The following is a 17,461-nucleotide window of genomic DNA, read 5'->3' as shown; positions in this document are numbered from 1 at the left end:
TCACTGGTTGGTCCTATCACATATGGACTACTGCAGTGGAATTCATGCTGGTTGCCGAAAATTCCTTCTGAACAAACTACAGACTGCTCAAAACACAGCTGCAAGGCTAATATTAGGCAAATCACGCTTTGATCATGCTCAACCTCTTCATTTCAAACTACATTGGCCCCCCATTATAGATCGTCTTACCTTCAAAATCTGCTCATTGACTCACAAGATAATCTATGGGGAAACCCCTGCCTACATGCAAGCTTTATTTATTTATTTATTTGTAGCATTTGTATCCCACATTTTCCCACCAATTTGCAGGCTCAATGTGGCTTACATTTGCCGTAGTGGCGGTTGCCATTTCCGGGTAACGGAATTACAAATGGTAATCACCGAAGAGGAAACTGCTCGCCTTCTTTCTTCCTCTAAGTGCACCACCTGTTCCTCTGATCCCATTCCCATCAATCTGCTTACCAACATCTCTCCTACAGTTAACCCCTCAATCTGTCACATCCTCAACCTCTCTCTCTCCACTGCTACGGTCCCTGACACCAGGGCCGGTCTTAGCAAGTGCGGGGCCCTATGCAGTCCAATTTGGGTGGGGCCCCATCCTAGCCCCACCCCCACCATAGCCCTGCCCCACCGTAGCCCCGCCCCCACCCTAGCTCACCCCATAAGATTATTCCATTTTTAGAACATTTTTTTATTTATGAAATTTCAAATAAAGACAAATGAAGCTAAACTTGTACAAAAAACTGATTGAAATAATAAGCACAATGCTATCGTGAAACCTCCCCTCCCCAGAAATTATTCAGTTCAAGTCCACTACAATTAGTAGTTCCAATTCTCATAACAAAGGAGAATAAAGGAAAAATATTAAGAAAAGATTCAGTACTTTCAAATTCCCCTACTCTGTGACCCATATATGCAATAAAATAAAAATGAAATGAAAAGATATACAATAAAATAAAGTGATATGTAAAATATAATGTACAATATAAAAACATATAGACCACCAAGGTATTAAAATTGTTTTAAAATATATACCACAACTCTCTGACTCAAGAAGACTCCGACTCTGTCATCCATAATTGTCTGACAACACATAGAAAAAAAATAAGTAAAAAAAAAAAGTCACAATTAATACCTTATACACCAATATACCAGCCATACGGAAAATGCAGACCGTCAACAATATGAAGCTAGCAAGGGATCATAATATCACAATTCTCATGTAGAGCCACAAAATACCCTTTTAGAGGTAGTGTGTCATGATTTAGGCTCTACACCCTTTCTGATATTTGGTGCCACCTTAGTAAGGCCAACACACAATCTCTCCACTGCAAAACACTATACACAAACGTGTGCAAACACACACTCATAACCTTAACAAACCATAAACAGCACTAATTCCAAGGACAGGACGAGCTACAACCTTATGCGTGGCGTGGAAAGGCAACTGTAATTACACCGGGCTCTAAAACACCAGTGCACAACCTAGTGAAAAAAAACAAACAAAAAGGGCTGCAAACTATACACTAGCAGAATACTGCACCTTCCTTGATCACACCTGAAAAACACATGAATGCAAATAGTGAACTGGAAAGTTACCTCAAGAAGTCAGACTCAGCATGTAGCAATACTACAAAAATTAAAACTTACATGAAAAATATCACAGATGCACATTTCCAAAAACTAACATATTCCAATTAATAAATCCTGAATAAAATAGTTTTTTCTACCTTTGTTGTCTGGTGACTTTGTTTTTCTGATCATGCTGGCTCAGTATCCGATTGTGCTGCTATCTGTCCTCTTAACTCCGTTTCCAGGGCTTCCTTTCCATTTATTTCTTTACTTTCCGCCTTTCTTCTTCATTTCTTGCCCTACATCCGTAAGTAAAAGCTGGGTCCTCCACAGACTTGACTGTCCAGTGGATCCAGCTTCTGCCTATTTTCTATAACCATGTGCACTTTTTTCTCCTCTCTTCCTTTTCCCTCACCTCATCTCCTTCCTCACTCTTCCCTCGCCTCCATCCATGTCCAGCATTTCTTCTCGCTCCTCCATCCACCCATGTCCAGCGACCCTCCTGTCCCCCCTGCCCATCCATCTATGTCCAGCAACCCCCCCCTGCCCTCTGCCCTCCCGTCATCCACCTATGTCGAGACCCCCCTCCCCTCCATCCACCCATGTCCAGCGACCCTCCTGTGCCCCCTGCCCTCCCCCTATGTCCAGAAACCCCCTCCCCTGCCATCCACCCATGTCCAGCGCCCTTCTGTCCTCCCTGCCCACCCCTCCATCCACCTATGTCCAGAAACCCCTCCCCTGCCATCCACCCATGTCCAGCGACCCTCCTGTCCCCCCTGCCATCCATGTCCAGCAACCCCCCGTCCCCTATGCCCTCCCCTGCCATCCACCCATGTCCAGCGACCCTCCTGTGCCCCCTGCCCTCCCATGCCATCCACCTATGTCCAGAACCTCCTCCCCTGCCATCCACCCATGTCCAGTGACCCTCCTGTCCCCCTGCCATCCATGTCCAGCAACCCCCCGTCCCCTATGCCCTCCCCTGCCATCCACCCATGTCCAGCGACCCTCCTGTGCCCCCTGCCCTCCCCTGCCATCCACCTATGTCCAGAAAACCCCCTCCCCTGCCATCCACCCATGCCCAGCGCCCCTCCTGTCCTCCCTGCCTGCCCCTGCCATCCACCTATGTCCAGAAGCCCCCCTCCCCTCCATCCACCCCATGTCCAGCGACCCTCCTGTCCCTCTTGCCAACTGCCATTCACCTATGTCCAGTAACCCCCCCGTCCCCCCTGCCCTCCACCCATGTCCGCGACGCGAGTCTCCTCGTTCCCCTGCTGCTCCCCCTCCCTCCAGCCACCTGAGACCCCTCCCGTCTGAGCCCCCCCACCCCAACCCGCCAAACGACCCTCTTCTGCCGCCCGCACCTCACCTGACCCGACCCAGCATTTTAAAAAAACCTCCAAGCGGCGGTGCCTCGCGTCTGAGAGAAGAAAACTCGCTTCGTCGTTGGCTGGCCTTCCCTCAAGTCCCGCCCTCTGATGTAACTTCCGCAAGGGCGGGACTTGAGGGAAGGCCGGCCAACGATGAAGCGAGTTTTCTTCTCTCAGACGCGAGGCACCGGCACCGCCGCTTGGAGGTTTTTTTAAAATGCTGGGTCGGGTCAGGTGAGGTGCGGGCGGCAGAAGAGGGTTGTTTGGCGGGTCGGGGAGGGGGGGCTCAGACGGGTGGAGGGCAGGTGAGCGTGGTCGGAGAGGCAAGGCAGAGGCAAGGCGCGTGGGGCCCCCTTAGGCGCGGGGCCCTATGCGGCCGCCTCGGTCGCCTCTGCCTAAGACCGGCCCTGCCTGACACCTTCAAGCACGCTGTAGTCACACCACTTCTCAAAAAACCATCACTTGACCCCACCTGTCCCTCCAACTACCGCCCCATCTCTCTCCTACCCTTCCTCTCCAAATTACTTGAACGCGCTGTCCACAGCCGCTGCCTTGATTTCCTCTCCTCTCAGGCCGTCCTCGATCCACTTCAATCGACAGAAACAGCACTCTGTAAAGTCTGCAATGACCTGTTCCTTGCCAAATCCAAAGGTCACTATTCCATCCTCATCCTCCTCGACCTATCTGCCGCCTTTGACACTGTCAATCATAATTTACTTCTTGACACACTGTCCTCATTCGGGTTCCAGGGCTCCGTCCTCTCCTGGTTCTCTTCGTATCTTTCCCAACGCACCTTCAGAGTATTTTCTAATGGCTCTTCTTCCACCCCCATCCCGCTCTCTGTTGGGGTTCCTCAAGGATCTGTCCTTGGACCGCTTCTTTTCTCGATATACACCTCTTCCCTGGGCTCGCTGATCTCATCACACGGTTTCCAGTACCATCTCTATGCTGATGACACCCAGCTTTATCTCTCCACTCCCGACATCACAGTCGAAACCCAGGCCAAAGTTTCGGCCTGCCTTTCAGACATCGCTGCCTGGATGTCCAACCGGCATCTGAAACTGAACATGGCAAAGACTAAGCTCCTTGTCTTTCCACCCAAACCCTCTTCTCCTCTTTCCCCACTTTCCGTCTCTGTTGACAACGCCCTCATCCTCCCCGTCTCTTCAGCCCGCAATCTCGGAGTCATTTTCGACTCCTCCCTCTCCTTCTCTGCCCATATCCAGCAGACAGCTAAGACCTGTCGCTTCTTCCTCTATAATATTAGCAAAATTCGCCCATTCCTCTCTGAACAGACCACCCGAACCCTCGTCCACTCGCTCGTTACCTCTCGTCTTGACTATTGCAACCTTCTCCTTGCTGGCCTCCCGCTTAGCCACCTATCCCCCCTTCAATCTGTCCAAAACTCCGCCGCACGTCTTATCTACCGCGTGAACCGATACTCTCATATCACCTCTCTCAAGTCGCTTCACTGGCTCCCGATCCGCTACCGTATACAGTTCAAGCTTCTCCTATTGACCTTCAAGTGCACTCAATCTGCAGCCCCCCATTACCTCTCTACCCTCCTCTCCCCGTATGTTCCCACCCGTAACCTCCGCTCTCAGGACAAATCACTCCTATCTGTACCCTTCTCCACCACCGCTAACTCCAGACTCCGCCCCTTCTGCCTCGCATCACCTTATGCCTGGAACAGACTTCCCGAGCCCATACGCCATGCGCCCTCCCTGCCCATTTTCAAGTCCTTACTCAAAGCCCATCTCTTCTCCCTTGCTTTTGGCGCCTAACCACCTTCCCCATTCATGATACCTATACTGACTACATAGCTTGTTATCTTTAGATTGTAAGCTCTCTTGAGCAGGGACTGTCCTTCCCCATGTTTAAACTTGTACAGCGCTGCGTAACCCTGGCAGCGCTATAGAAATGCTAAGTAGTAGTAGTAGTAGTAGTAATGCGTTATGGTGCATACATACATGGTAATATGCATAGAACAGAACAGAACATACATGGAACAGTACATGGTTTAGCTATATATCATGTGCCTATACATAGTAAGGAAGAATATATGGTAATGCATGAAGGTTCCTGAGTAATAAGTTGGATTGTAACCTACATTAGGTCATCGACTATGGAGAGATCCTATTCGTCATAAAGATTAAAGTGGTAGTGCTTGTTCAATTAATAGCGAAGATGTTAATCAGTCTAGTGATGAGAATTCAGTTATGTCTAGGTCGTGTAAAGTCTTATTATTTAGTATTTAAGAAGATGGATGTTTATGGTATGCCTTCTTGAACAGATCTGTTTTCAGTAGCCTTCGGAAGATAGTTAAGTCTTGTGTTGTTTTCATGGCCTTCGGTAGTGCGTTCCATAGCTGCGTGCTAATGTATGAGAAACTGGTCGCATATGTGGATTTATATTTTAGCCCTTTGCAGTTAGGATAGTGGAGATTGAGGAATGTGCATGCTGATCTTTTTGCGTTCCTGGTAGGCAAGTCTATAAGGTCTGACATATAGGTCGGGGCTTCACCGTGAACAATTTTGAACGCAATTCATTCTTTTAGTTGGAGCCAGTGTAGTTTCTCTCTTAGGGGTCTTGGCGCTTTCGTATTTCGCTTTCCCAAATATGAGTCTGGCTGCTGTATTTTGAGCGGTTTGAAGCACTCTTAATGATTTGTTCTTTGCATCCGGCATAAATGGCATTGCAGTAGTCTGGATGGCTTAGTACCATTGATTGTACTAGGCTGCGGAATACTTCCCTTGGGAAGAAAGGTTTGATCCTTTTAAGTTTCCACATTGAGTACAACATTTTCTTTGCTGTATTTTTCGCATGATCTTCGAGTGTGAGGTTTCGGTCAATTATGACTCCCAAAATGTTCAAGCTGTCCGAGACCGGAAGGTTGTAATCCGGGGTGTTTATGGTAGTGGGTTTGTTTGTATTGTATTGTGAGGACACGATGAGACGTGTTTTTTCTGCATTTAACTTTAGTTGGAATGCGTCCGCCCATGAGTTCATTATTTGAAGGCTGTGTGTGATTTCATTCGTGATTTCGGTTATATCTTGTTTGAACGGGATGTATATCGTGACATCATCTACATAGATGAACAGGTTGAGTCCTTGGTTTGATAGCGATTTGGCTAATGGTGGTGTCATTAAGTTAAAAAGATAGATCTACCCTCCAGAAATGCTTCCATGACTGCTCGATCCTACCATAACTTACACTATCCAAGCCGCAAGTCTGTTAAATATAAATTACTCTTTTCCTCTTCCTTCTCCTACGTCAGCCCAAAGTCTTGGAACGGTCTACCTAGATATCTAAAAGAGACTGACGACCACCAGCTTTTCAAGAAATCCTTAAAAACATTTTTATTCAAGAAAGCTTATCCCAACAATAACAAACAGCCCTCACCTTCCTCCTCGTGACTGCACCAGTTTCACCACCGACTGCATCAACCTTGTCCTGCATCCTTATATTATCTTCATGTTCTAACCATTTTTTTGTCTTTTTGTATCACTACCCTCATTGAATTGTAATCTTATGTAACCCTGTAAGCCACGTTGTGCCCGCACTAGTGGGAAAATGCGGGGTATAAATGTACTAAAAATAAATAAATAACGAGATACAATGAGTTACACAGATGGAACTCCCAAGCCTAGGGTTGTCTTCAAATACAAATGGGATAAACATTACACAAACCCCACCAATGGTCAAAACAAAGATATTTATGTAAGGTTCCTTTGGTGTTTTATTATGTGACCAAAAAAACAATACATAACAAGCAATTAAGGAAGACAACCTGGGAAAATTGGCTCAGGACACATGATCCACAAGATAGACTGACATAGAGAAAGCAGAGCAAGATGTATGTATAAAGATATGATTAGGGTGGAGAAAAGGAAATATTCTCAAAATGTTTTAGAGAATGTAAACGTATCTCACAAACTTTTGAAATTGATTAAGTCATTCCCTCTTTCATCACACCCAGTCAGTAATAAATTTGTTGCTAATGCCTGAGGTTTGCACATTTTTGGATTCTATTCCTAATATTTCAAGGGATGAGGTTTTAGATGAACCACAAGCACTTTATTATCATCCAGTAGACAGTGTGTGGTTGTCGTTTGATGAAATTTATTTCTGCTTTATCAATACCTAATTTCAGAGGGGATCGTGTATTTTGGATCCATGTTCAGATCTGTGCCAAAGAAGGTGCTATTTTATGCACAGACTAGGATTAATTCCCTGTTGCAAGAGGGTTGTTATCCGAAGTCACTGGGAAAGACTGTGTTAATACCTTTATTAAAAGAACAAAATTTAGGTAGGAAATATTCGAACAATTGCAAAAATAAGGGAGTTGGTTGTTACTAAGTGGTTTCAGTCTTATTTGGACCCTCATCAGCTTCTCGATCCAATGTAATCAGGCTTTTGCCTTCTGTTTAGTACTGAGATAGTTTTAGCTGGACTTCTGAGTTGCGTTTAATTTTGAATAAGGGTCACCAGGGTCACTTGTTATGCTGATCCATAATATTCTGCTTACTAAACCATCAGAAGTAGACCTAGCAGATAATGTTTGATGGCTTTCTGTGAATGGATCTCTGCAAGGTTTCAGGCAGGAAAAAATAAACAAAAAAACCCAAACACTTATCTCCTTGGGACATGAAACATGGTGTTCCTTAGGGATCTCCTCTTTCAACTATTTTTAATTTTTATTTGAAAGATATAGGGAAGTTTTTGAATGTTTTTGATGTTAACAACTTTTCTTATGCAGATGATATTATATTGTTCTTTTGTTTTCATTTGTTTCTGATGTGGACTCAGTAGCTTCTTCTATGAATAGGGTTTTTACTGTGTTATATGTGGATGTGGTCACAATTTAAATATTAATCCTGATAGAACTAATGCTCTTTGGGTTGGATGCTCCCCATGTTGTAAGCCACAAATCCATTTAAGTTAGAAGGAAAAGATTCCCACTAGGGATAAGATAAAATAACTGGGGGTTCCACGAAAGTGAATAATGTGGTCCATAAACCATTATTTAAACTCTGAAAATGTTGCAACCGAGTAAGCATTTCTTAGACCCTTCCCTTTTCCAGGTGGCTGTTCTGTCAGTGGTGTTAGGACTTCCAGATAAAAAATTGAGAAGACTGTAGATAGTTCAGAATGCTGCTGCAAAGCCGGTATGTGAAGGTGCTCGGTTTGAGTGTGCTACATCGTATTTTAATTGGCTTCCTTGTAAGGCTAAGGTAGAGTTCAAGTTGTTGACTATAACTTTTAAGGTTTTATAGGGTATGAGTCCCAATTACCTTTTGCAATATATTAACTTGTATCAACCAAAGAGAACCCTTAGGTCACTAGCTGATATCAGATTAACAATCCCTAAAAAGACAACTTTTGATTTCATTTCACCCTTCCCGTATCGGAAACCTTGAAAATTCTTGGAGTCACCATTGACCGAAATCTTACATTGGAAAGTCATGTGAAAAATACCACTAAGAAAATGTTCCATTCAATGTGGAAATTTAAGAGAGTTAAACCTCTAATCCCAAGAGATATATTTCGCAGCCTGGTGCAGTCAATGGTGTTAAGTCACTTAGACTTTTGCAATGCTCTGTACACTGGCTGTAAAGACCAAATCATCAAGAGACTTCAGACAGCCCAGAATACTGCAGCCAGACTCATATTTGGTAAAGCAAAACACGAAAGAGCCACACCCCTTAGAGAGAAACTGCACTGGTTCCCAATCAAGGAACGCATTATGTTCAAGATCTGTACCTTGATTCACAAAATCATTCATGGAGATGCTCCGGTCTATATGTCAGACCTCACAGATCTACCACTCAGGAACTGCAAAATATCATCTCGCACATTCCTAAATCTCCATTTCCAAAGCTGTAAAGGACTAAAATACAAACTGACACATGTATCCAGTTTTTCTTATATATAGGCAAACAGCTATGGAATGCACTACCAACTGCTATGAAAAAAATGCACAATCTAATCAACTTTCGGAAATTCTTGAAGACCCACCTCTTTAACAAAACATACCATAATGAGACATCATCTGAACTTTAGTACAGTACCATTTTCATCTGTTATTCCATTAATGTTCTCTCTATACATGTTACTTTTATACACTATATGGGAAAATTAGGTTCTTACCTTGGTAATTTTCTTTCCTTTAGTCATAGCAGATGAAGCCATACGTATGGGTTGTGTCCATCAACCAGCAGGGGGAGATAGAGAGCACTCAAACTTTCACAGTGCCCTCTTGGCCAGCTAGCTCCACTGCCTCTTCAGTATTTGAAGCTTCCAAAGCAGTATGGCAAACAGCAATGGGAATCACAAGAGCTTTCCTCACAGCGAACGATGGCCCATCACAAGGGCATGAACTCATAAAGGAGGGAATGCACATCCTCCTGGAGGGAATAAACTCATCCTCCTTATTGTATAAGTGGAGGGGAACACACGCGCCTCCTGGAGGGAATCACACATCCTCCCAACACACTGGAGGGAATGAACTCATCCTCCTATTTATAGAACTGGAGGGGAACACACGCGCCTCCTGGAGAGAATCAACACATCCTCAAAAAAAAAAAAAAACATGCTGGAGGGAATGAACACATCCTCCTAAATTTAAACTGAACATGAATTCTGAAGATTGTTTTCCAACTTTCTCCCAAGGAAGGAACTTCAGGAAATTAGAAAAGAACCTGAAAAACAGATTCACAGCATACAGACAATCATACAGGGAGGGCTCATGGCTTCATCTGCTATGACTAAAGGAAAGAAAATTACCAAGGTAAGAACCTAATTTTCCCTTCCTTGTCATCAAGCAGATGAAGCCATTACGTATGGGATGTAACAAAGCAATCCCTAGATAGGGTGGGAACAAGCCACACCACGCGCTAGCACTTGTGCACCAAAACGCGCATCCCTCCTGGCAGCCACATCCAGCCTGTAATGTCGGGCAAAGGAGAGCTTAGAAGCCCATGTTGCTGCACTGCATATCTCTTGAAGAGAGAGTGCTCCAGTTTCAGCCCAAGAGGAAAGAAATCGCTCTAGTAGAATGTGCCTTAAAGGCTACAGGCGGAACCCTGCCGGCCAGCAGATAAGCTGAAAAGATAGTTTCTTTGAGCCAGCGGGCAATAGTGGCTTTAGACGCTGAAGACCCTCTGCGAGAACCGGACAGCAAAACAAACAGATGATCAGACGTCCTGAAAGAGTTAGTAACCCGCAGATACTGCAGCAGAGTCCTGCGCACATCCAAAAGGTGCAACTGGCCAAAAGATTCTGGAAACTCTTCCTCTGAAAAAGAGGGCAAGAAAATAGGCTGGTTTAAGTGAAAGGCTGAAACCACCTTAGGCATAAAGGAAGGCACGGTCCGAACCGTGACTCCGGACTCTGAAAATTGCAGAAATGGGTCTCTACAGGACAGCGCCTGGAGCTCTGACACCCGTCTCGCCGAGGTAATGGCCACCAGAAAAACGGCCTTCAGTGTCAAGTCTTTCTCCGATGCTCGCCGAAGCGGCTCAAAAGGAGATGCCTGCAGGGTTTTCAAAACTAGCCCCAGGTTCCAAGCTGGACAGGGTGTTCGCACTGGAGGTCGGAGCCGAAGCACCCCTCTAAGAAACCATGCCACATCTGGGTGAGCAGCCAAAGACACGCCTTCCACCTTACCACGAAGGGAGGCCAACGCTGCCACCTGCACCCGCAGGGAATTATAGGCCAAGCCTTTTTGTACACCTTCCTGCAAAAAGTCCAGAATCGGCGAGACAGGAGCCCGCATTGGAACAATGGCTCTGGAAGCACACCAAGACTCAAACAGGCACCAAATCCTGGCATAAGCCACGGAAGTGGACCGCTTGCGGGCTTGCAGGAGAGTGGAAATAACTTGATTGGAATAACCTTTATCCCTCAATTGCGCCCTCTCAATAGCCATGTCGTAAGACCAAAGCGGCCGGCGTCCTCCATGGCTACCGGTCCCTGAGTCAACAGGTTCGGTACCAGAGGTAACGGCAGAGGAGCCTCCAGGAGCATCTGTCGGAGGTCTGCATACCAAGGTCTCCTTGGCCAATCCGGGGCGATGAGGACCACTTCTCCTGGGTTCAGCCGAATCCGCAAGAGCAGGCGTCCTATCAAGGGCCATGGGGGAAACACATAAAGTAGACCCGGAGACCAGGGTTGAGCCAAGGCATTAAACCCCGCCGAGCGAGGATCTCTCAGTCTGCTGAAGAAGCACGGGACTTTGGTATTGGCACTTGTCGCCATTAGATCCATCACGGGCTTGCCCCATTTGGCACAGATCTGCAGGAATACTTCGTCTGCCAGATTCCATTCTGCTGGATCGATCTGATGCCTGCTCAGATAATCGGCCTGCACATTGCTCTGACCTGCAATATGAGCTGCCGACAGACACTGAAGATGCAGCTCGGCCCAGTGGCAAATCAGTTCGGCCTGCGCGGCTAGTGCTCTGCACCTTGTTCCGCCTTGTCGATTTATATAGGCCACCGTTGTCGTGTTGTCCGACATCACTCTGACAGCCAATCCTTCCAGGGTCACTTGAAAGGCCAGAAGCGCCTGAAACACCGCTTTCAACTCTAGGCGGTTGATGGACCACTCCGACTCCTCGGGTGTCCATAGACCCTGGGCATGCTTCCCCTTGCAGTGTGCGCCCCAGCCCTTCAGACTGGCATCTGTTACCACTAGGCACCAAACGGGGAGCGTCAGCGGCATTCCTCGCCGCAGCATGCTGTCCGAGAACCACCACTCCATGCTGAGACGGGCCGCAGGGAGCCAAGTAAGTCTGCATTGGTAATCCTGAGAAATAAGAGACCATCTCCGGAGTAGGGAATACTGTAGAGGTCTCAGGTGCGCTCTCGCCCAGGGTACCACTTCCATCGTGGCTGTCATCGATTCCAGCAGCTGGACAATGTCCCAAGCTCGCGGGCGGGGCATCCTCAGGAGCAGACGGACCTGATTCTGAAGCTTGCACCGCCTTAGCTCGGGTAGGAACACATAGCCCGAGACTGTGTCGAACCTGGCCCCCAAAAACTCTAGAGATTGTGAAGGGGACAGGTGACTTTTGGCCATATTGACGACCCAGCCTAGAGATTGCAGTACTGAGACCACTCTGGCTGTAGCTTGGAAGCTCTCTGTTGCAGAGTCTGCTCTGATGAGCCAGTCGTCTAGGTACGGGTGAACCCTGATACCTTCTCGCCTGAGAAAAGCAGCTACTACCACCATTACCTTCGAAAAGGTTCGGGGAGCTGTGGCGAGGCCAAAAGGCAAGGCCCTGAACTGGAAATGTTTTCCCAACACCGCAAACCTCAGAAACTTCTGGTGCGGGGGCGAAATCGGTATGTGCAAGTAAGCTTCTTTCAGGTCTAGAGACGTGAGAAACTCTCCTGGCTGAACCGCCGCAATGACAGAGCGCAGGGATTCCGTGTGGAAATGCCGCACTCTCAGGGACTTGTTCACTTCTTTTAAGTCCAGAATAGGGTGAAAGGACCCACCTTTTCGCGGCACCACAAAGTAGATGGAGTATCGGCTGCAGCCTTGCTCGGCGGGAGGCACCGGGGTCACTGCCCCTAACTGAATCAGACCTTGTAAAGTCTCCTCCACCGCCGCCCGTTTGACGGCAGAACCGCATCGGGACTCCACAAACACGTCTCTTACTGGGGCGTTGAATTCTATTCTGTATCCATCTCTGATCAGGTCCAGAACCCACTGATCTGAGGAAATCTTGGCCCACTCCTCGACAAAGAGGGAAAGCCGTCCTCCGATGACAGGCATTGAGGAGAGGGCCGGCGCACCATCATTGGTCGCCCCTGAACTCCTGGTCTTGAGCCACCGGCTGCGGAACGCTTGTCCGAGCGAAAGGAGTTCCTCTGCTGACCACGGGCAAGTGAAGTAAACCCAGCAGAACGCCCCGGGCGGTACCTTCTAGCTTCACGGAAGCGAGGTCTGTACGAGGAGTGGACCGCCTGGCACAATCTGAAGGGGAATTAACCCTTCTGCGCTTATCTTTAGGCCAAGCATCCGGGAAAAAAACCTCACTGGGCAGTCGCAGGCCAGAATCCATCGGGGGGGCAATCAGAGGAGCCTCAGGCGACCCTTGAGGAAGGGCTCTTTTCATCATGTATGCTTTATGCAGCAAAAGCACAAAATACGGGGAGAAAATCTCACCCTGGGCACCCAAATCCTGTCCGGTGCTAGCCACTCCTGAAATAACCTCATCTCGAGGTACCCCACCCGGCTCAGGTCTCTCCGTGTCCACGGAGGCCGCGCCATGCGGTGTAAGCAAAATGGCGCCCACTGCCAGCTCAGAGCGGGAAGAAACATCGCTCGCCATGCTCGGGCCGGCTCCTACGCCAATACAGCACGATTTACAGAGCCCTGCTGCTGATTTGCACTTGCCACAAGTGGAACAGCGCTTTACATTGTCCGCAGCCATCGCCGAAAAACGGCGGTAAAATCCAAAATGGCGGTTCGCGCCAAAATCGCCCCGATCGCGGGCCCACCCCGGAGGAGTTGGAAAACACTCTTACCTCAAAGGATCTAGTGTACAACTACGATCCTGCTGAAAATCAGGTCAAAAAACCTCTGTTCCAGCGTCTCTGCGTTTAAAAACGCGACGCAACTTTTTTTTTTTTTTTTTTTTTTAAGCTGTGAGGAAAGCAGAGGTAATGAAGACTCCGGAGGCTCAGATGAGTGGGAAAGGCAGGGAAAGGGCAAACCTATATGCCTGCATCCACTGTTGGTGGGTAAGGACAGGGAAAGCAAGGCAATATGTCCACATCCACAGAGGTATGGGTAAGGCAGGGAAAGGGCTAACCTATGTGCCTTTAAAGTGAAGCTGCTATAGCCTCCAACACCCCGGTTAACAACTGGCAAGCCAGGAACCACCTCCCGGCAGATTTTTCTGGAGCTCGAACAAGCTGCAGCCACCCTGCTAAGGGAGATAGAGAATACTGAAGAGGCAGTGGAGCTAGCTGGCCAAGAGGGCACTGTGAAAGTTTGAGTGCTCTCTATCTCCCCTGCTGGTTGATGGACATAACCCATACGTAATGGCTTCATCTGCTTGATGACAAGGAAGAAGCCATTACGTATGGGATGTAACAAAGCAATCCCTAAATAGGGTGGGAACAAACCACACCACGCGCTAGCACCTGTGCTCCAAAACGCGCATCCCTCCTGGCAGCCACATCCAGCCTGTAATGTCGGGCGAAAGAGAGCTTAGAAGCCCATGTTGCTGCACTGCAAATCTCCTGAAGAGATAATGCTCCAGTTTCCGCCCAGGAAGAGGAAATCGCTCTTGTGGAATGTGCCTTAAAGGCTTCAGGCGGAGCCCGGCCAGACAGCAGATATGCTGAAAAGATAGCTTCTTTGAGCCAACGGGCAATAGTGGCTTTAGACACTGAAGACCCTCTGCGAGGACCTGCAAACCGCACAAAAAGATGATCAGAGGTCCTGAAAGCATTTGTAATTCGCAGATACTGCAATAGAGTCCCTCGCACATCCAAAAGGTGCAACTGCCCAAATGAATCTGGAAACTCCTCCTCAACAAAGGAGGGAAGAAAAACAGGCTGGTTTAGGTGAAACGCTGAAACCACCTCAGGCATGAAGGCACGGTCCGAACCGTGACCCCTGACTCTGAGAATTGCAAAAAAGGGTCTCTACAGGACAGCGCCTGGAGCTCTGACACCCGTCTCGCCGAGGTAATTGCCACTAAAAAGACGGCCTTCAGTGTCAAATCTTTCTCTGAAGCATGCCAAAGCGGTTCAGAGGGAGCCCCCTGAAGGGCCTTCAATACTAACCCCAGGTTCCAAGCTGGACAAGGTGCCCGCACAGGAGGACGGAGCTGAAGCACCCCTCTAAGAAACCGTGCCACATCTGGATGAACAGCTAAGGACACGCCTTCAACCTTGCCACGCAGAGAGGCCAATGCTGCCACTTGCACCCGCAGGGAATTATAGGCCAAGCCTTTGTGTACACCATCCTGCAAAAAGTCCAGAATCGGCGAGACAGGAACCCGCAACGGAGGAAGTGCTCTTGAAACACACCAGACTTCAAACTGGCGCCAAATCCTGGCATAAGCCACAGAAGTGGAGCGCTTACGGGCCTGCAGGAGAGCGGAAATTACCTTACTTGAGTAGCCTTTATCTCTCAATTGCGCCCTCTCGCCATGCCATAAGACCAAAGAGGCAGGCGTCCTCCAAGGCCACCGGCCCGTGACAACAGGTGCGGAACCAGAGGTAACAGAAAGGGAGCCTCCAACAGCATCTGTCGGAGGTCCGCATACTAATGCCTCCTGGGCCAATCCGGGGCGATGAGCACCACTTCTCCTGGATGCAGCTGAATCCGCAGGAGCACTCGCCCTATCAAGGGCCACGGAGGGAAGACATACAGCAAGCCCAGGGGCCAGGGTAGAGCCAAGGCATCCAACCCGGCCGAGCGAGGATCCCTCAGTCTGCTGAAGAAGCACGGGACTTTGGCATTGGAACTGGTCGCCATAAGATCCATCACTGGCTTGCCCCATTTGGCACATATCTGCAGGAATACGTCTGCTGCTAGTTCCCACTCCGCTGGATCGATCTGATGCCTGCTTAGATAGTCGGCTTGCACGTTGCTCTGACCTGCAATGTGAGCTGCTGACAGGAACTGTAGATGCAGCTCGGCCCAGTGGCAAATTTATTCGGCCTGCGCGGCTAAAGCTCTGCACCAAGTTCCGCCTTGTCGATTTATGTAGGCCACTGCTTTCATGTTGTCCGACATCACTCGGACAGCCAATCCTTCCAGGGTCACTTGAAAGGCCAGAAGAGCCAGAAACACCGCTTTCAACTCCAGGCGGTTCCGACTCGTCGGGCGTCCACAGACCCTGGGTATGCTTCCTATGGCAATGTGCGCCCCAGCCCTTCAGGCTGGCATCTGTCACCACCAGGCACCAATCGGGGAGCGCCAGTGGCATTCTCCGCCGCAACATGCTGTCCGAGAGCCACCACTCCATACTGAGGTGGGCCGCAGGGAGCCAAGAAAGTCTGCACTGATAATCCTGAGATACTGGAGACCATCGTAGAAGTAGAGAATACTGTAGAGGTCTCAGGTGCGATCTCGCCCATGGCACCACTTCCAAGGTGGCAGTCATCGATCCCAACAGCTGGACAGTGTCTCAAGCTCGCGGGCGGGGCATCCTCAGGAGCAGACAGACCTGATTCTGAAGCTTGCACCGCCTTTGCTCGGGAAGAAACACATAGCCCGAGGCTGTGTCGAACCTGGCCCCCAAATATTCTAGAGATTGCGAGGGGGTCAGGTAACTTTTGGCCATATTGACGACCCAGCCCAGAGATTGAAGGACTGAAACCACTCTGGCTGTAGCTAGATGACTCTCTTTTTCTGAATCTGCTCTGATGAGCCAGTCGTCCAGGTACGGGTGAACCCGGATACCCTCTCGCCTGAGAAAAGCAGCTACTACCACCATTACCTTGGAGAAGGTTCGGGGAGCTGTGGCGAGGCCAAAAGGCAAGGCCCGAAACTGGAAATGTTTTCCCAACACCGCAAACCGCAGAAACATCTGGTGCGGGGGCCAAATTGGTATGTGCAAGTAAGCTTCTCTCAGGTCCAGAGACGTGAGAAACTCTCCTAGCTGTACCGCCGCAATGACAGAGCGCAGGCTTTCCATGTGAAAATGCCGCACTCTTAAGGACTTGTTCAGCTCTTTTACGTCCAAGATCAGGCGAAAAGACCCGCCTTTTCGTGGCACCACAAAGTAAATGGAGTAGCGGCCTAGACCTTGTTCGGCGGGAGGCACCGTGGTCACAGCCCCTATCTGGCACAGACTGTGCAAAGTCTCCTCTACCGCCTCCCGTTTGGTGGCAGAACCGCATCGGGACTCCACAAACACGTCTCTCACCGGGACATCGAATTCTATTCGGTATCTGTCTCTGATCAGGTCCAAGACCCACTGATCTGCGGAGATTTTGGCCCACTCCTCGAAAAAGAGGGAAAGTCTTCCTCCGATGACAGGAAACGAGGAGGGGGCCGGCGCACCATCATTGAGAGGGTCGCCCCTGAACTCCTTGCCTAGAACTGGCAGCTGCGGAACGTTTGTCCGAGCGAAAGCGGGCACGAGAAGTGAACCCAGCAGCACGCCCCGGGCGGTACCTTATAGCTTCACGGAAGCGAGGTCTGTAAGAGGAGCGGACCGCCTGACCCTTAGAGGAAGGCTTCGGCCTATCTTTGGGCAAGCGCTGAGGTTTGGAATCCCCCAGGCCTTTAACAATGTTTTCCAGCTCCTCACCAAACAGGAGAAGGCCTTGAAAGGGCAACTTCACCAACCTTTGCTTAGAGGCCATGTCCGCCGCCCAATGTCGTAGCCAAAGAGTGCGGCGAGCCGCCACTGCTACAGCCATTTGTTTAGCCGAAGCTCTGACCATATCATAAAGGACGTCAGCCAAAAAGGACAAGGCCGACTCCATCCGCGGAGCCACTTCAGATTAGGTCTCCGCTCCATCACCGGGCTGTTCCACTGCCT

At 49.0% G+C, this 17,461-nt stretch overlaps 1 protein-coding gene across 2 annotated transcripts in view; it reads right to left on the bottom strand.

The window, feature by feature from the left end:
* Positions 1-17,461, bottom strand: part of LOC115461810 (ATP-binding cassette sub-family F member 2) — a 228,516-nt gene that overhangs the window by 192,249 nt on the left and 18,806 nt on the right. The gene's annotated exons all lie outside the window — the stretch shown is intronic.

The sequence above is a fragment of the Microcaecilia unicolor genome, chromosome 1 (genome assembly GCF_901765095.1).
Source record: "Microcaecilia unicolor chromosome 1, aMicUni1.1, whole genome shotgun sequence".
NCBI lineage: Eukaryota > Metazoa > Chordata > Amphibia > Gymnophiona > Siphonopidae > Microcaecilia > Microcaecilia unicolor.
The sequence above is the reverse complement of the archived record's forward strand: the minus strand, read 5'-3'. Positions and strand labels throughout refer to the sequence as shown.